Source organism: Chaetura pelagica, unplaced genomic scaffold (genome assembly GCF_000747805.2).
Source record: "Chaetura pelagica isolate M959 unplaced genomic scaffold, ChaPel_1.0 scaffold312, whole genome shotgun sequence".
In the NCBI taxonomy this organism is placed as follows: Eukaryota; Metazoa; Chordata; class Aves; order Apodiformes; family Apodidae; genus Chaetura; species Chaetura pelagica.
The window spans coordinates 377,510-381,381 of NW_009952485.1; positions in this window are offsets into that span (position 1 = coordinate 377,510).

The following is a 3,872-nucleotide window of genomic DNA, read 5'->3' on the forward strand; positions in this document are numbered from 1 at the left end:
TTTTCATGTTGAAAGTGTTCATTCTAAACCCAATGCTGATGTCATGGTCAGCCCTGTTTACCCACAGGCTTCCTTTCATGAAGCACTGGCCCTGTGCTTCCTAAGCAAAGTGTTCCTCCATGTTGTCTCCAAAATAGCTATCCATAACAACATAAATGTCACCACATACATGCACAGGATCAGAGAAAAGCCAATACTCTAAAAAATGAAGCCATCATAATGTCAAGAAAATTAGTATGTATTCCACAGAGTGAAGGCTGTGGTTTTAGATTTAACATACTTCTGTGAACAATGTCAGTGAACAATCTCTTGCTGTGTGAGAGCATTAAATACTTTTGCTACATGCCAAATCTGATGTGTTTACATTGCTGTACCTTGCAATAGAGCTCAGGAGCAACCAGCACATACATATCCATGTTGAGGTCACTGTGATAACTTATAAAGGGTTTGCTGCTGTGCCCGCCAGTCTCATACTCATGGGAGTCTCCACCTTTCAAATGGCAGGCATTTGATGGCTTTCTAAAAACTATATTCGATTCAGTCTTAGAGCCCCAGGGAAAGTTCCTGTCTCTAATTCAGGGGTCATTAATCTTTTTCCATAGGAATAAGAGGTGGTTCACTGCAGGCCAGTCTTGCATAGCTCTACGTACCACACACAGTCCCCAAGCTATGTTTTCTGCAGCGCCTCCATGCAGACCTCACTGGGATTTTAAAGACAAGAATAGCATGGATATTTTTGGAACTGCCTATACATCACTGCTGCAACACACAGGGTTGCATGAGAAGCATGCTTTCACCCTGAAATAATTTACTTAGTGGAAATAAGGACTCGCTGGTAATGATACAGGTACTTTCTGCATCATGTATACCAAGTAATGAGCACAGGGCTGGAGCATGTAGCAATAGCACAAGGGGTAATTGCTTTAAACTGGAAGAGGGCAGAATTAGGTTAGACATTAGGAAGAAATTGTTTAGTGTGAGGGTGGTGGGACACTTGCCTGGGAACAGGTTGCCCAGGGAAATTGTGGATTCCCTCTCTCTCTAAGTGTTCAAGGGCAGGTTGGATGGGGCTTTGAGCAACCTGGTCTAGTGGGAGGTGTCCCTGCCCATGCATGGGGGTTGAAACTAGAAGATCTTCAAGGTCCCTTCCAATACAAACCATTCTATGATTCTGTGATGGCTCAGCAAATACTGATTCTAAACTAAATGCTGTCACCTTTCCATGGGCCTGGAGTGATTATTTTTGTCTTTCTCTCTGCTGTAATAATCACCTGTCTCAAATGTGTGTTGTGAGAATGAGGTAACAAACTGAAACTGCAGAAAGCCTGGGCAGGCAGGAGCCATCAGAACAATTAGTTTCCTGGGAAATCCAGAGGGACAGTTTCCTGGAAACTCTTGAGCTCATTTCTGAAACACATTTCAAGTCAGGTACTCAAAAGCATTTTTCCAGGAAGAAGATCTCATAACTTTAATCTATTGAAGTGATGAGCAAGAAATTATTAAATAATACGTCATGGCATAGAAAAAAACCAAAACACTTTGGTTGTGGAAAGGTATCAACCTTTCACTAATGCCATACCTCAAGAAATCCCTGATCATACAGGAAGTTCCATGGGAAACAGGTAATATTATGGTACCAATAATGAAGGGCCAAAGTGTCCAGTAGCCCAAGCCTGGTATTCCTGGACATCTCACTTCCCTGCGCTTCAGTTCATCTCTGGTTTTAATGAAAAGCTCTTTAGACTTGAAAAATAATATAAGAAGAAGCAGAAGCTCAATTTTAAACTCATATTAGAAAAGAAAATGGAGCAAACTGAAGAATTTTATGCATAACAGAACTGAACCCACCACTCAAGGACAGCATGAACTTTCTTATGCATATAAAGAATAAATTACATTTATCTGAGCCAGATGCAGCTTTCTTCGGGTGCAAACAGGAGCCCTAGCACTGTGTGGGAGCACACACCTCGCTCCACAATATAATGAGCTGCGTGAATAATAGCAATTAAATGTCACTGAATTGCCACCTATTGTAACTGACAAGACTGTAATTTACAAAATGTGATCTGGAAGATCATTTTAAGCCATCACTGCATGGTACTGCAGGGTTTTCTTTTTGTCTCTTTATAGCTTTACCCCTCAGAAAAGTTCCTTTCACTAAGCCAATGGGTCTGTCTGGGGAGGAGCCAGCAAGGCTGGAGCACAGCCTGGGTACTGTGAAACATTTGCAATGAGAAATTTGTAGGGTTTCATCTTAAACATGCATCTCATAACCCTTAATCTACAGCTGTTTTGGCTCCAACGTTATGCAGATAATCCCTCTTCAGGAATTGCTGCCTCTCCCGATAGCCTGTGCCTGCACATTAACCAGCACATCACAGCAAACAGCTGGGGAACAATCCACAAACTTAAGTGTGTTGGCCATGAGCAATTTATTTATTAACAAATATATGGGAACGATAAACTTGCCCATCTGTAGTTCACAAGCAAAAAAGATAGCAATAATAGATCAATATCCTTTCACTGTAAATAACAGATCCAGCCCTGGCTCTCACTGAACATTTACTTAAAAGTTGATGGAAGTAAATGGGGACAGTGACAACTTCAAATATATTTTAAGTCAACACTTAGAAGTCTTACATTATTACATGGTTGTGCACATTAATTGAGCTTTCTAGGAGTTTTCATAATAGATTCTCACCTATCATTAAAAAAAAGCCTGAAAGTTGAGAGCAAATCTTGATTCTTCTCACACAACAAAAATAACAGATGCTGCAGAAAGGACTGAACTTTCCTAACACTGAAATGGGAACTTTATTAGGAGAAGAGAACTAATATTACCCTAAGGCCATTCACATTTTTTTCAACTCCCTACAGCATTCCTTCTACCATCGTTACAGATTTCAAGGAACAGTAACTACCTTCAGTAAGTCCCGTACCTGCAAGGAATGCAAGCTCCCTCTGCCTTTGCCATAATTTGTAGTTTAGCACCACCTTCCTAGGCACTGAAGAATGACAGCTTTGCACTGCCAGTTCTTTTGCTTTGAAGCCTTTGTAGAAAAACAGAGAAAAAATAAAGTAAAAAAAGAAAGATGGTTATTTCCCAACCTGTCTTAATTACTTGACGTTTTTATTAATGAGATGGAGCTCTCCATCCTCAGTAATTTTTAGACTTCAACAGTTTTTAGAAACTTCGACAGACTGGTGCACCTTGTAGTACTTCAGTCATGGCAGCTCTATGAAAAGCTGTAGATCTGTGCTGTCATGGCTTTGGGGCCCATGGCTTATGGTTTCAGATCATGAAAACTGAAGGGTTTTTTGTGCAAATTGTATTTTATGCTGGATATAGCTTTTTTTCTTTTTAAAAAGAAGGTTCTGAATCCTGACCTGAACACGATACATTTGCTCAATATTCTAGGCAATAAGTTTGTCACCGTTTGACTCAGGTCTGACAACAATGCTCTCGATCCCTTCCCCCTCCCACCCAGGTAGGGAAGGAGAGAGAGAAAAAGAGAGAGACTTGGCTGGATGGAAAACTAAACTACACAGCTTTAATTAAACACTAATGATATAAGAAAATATATACAATTATATACAAATATGTTCAGGTACGAGCAAAACCCTCTCGCCTGCCCTCAGCCCCCAGCAACTCCCACAGTACTCCCTTCAGATGGGACAGTCTGGAGGAATCCCGGAGCTGCTGCTGGAGAAAGCAGAGAGTTATGAGGGTCAGGAGAGCTCGAGCCTGAGGGTCGATGGTGAGGGATGGACGGAGTCCTCCCCGGACACCGGCCATGGACGGAAGAGAAGGGAAGAAGAAGAAGCAGGAAGGAAGTTGTCTTCTGTGATCTCTGACCTTCCTCTGAGCTTAC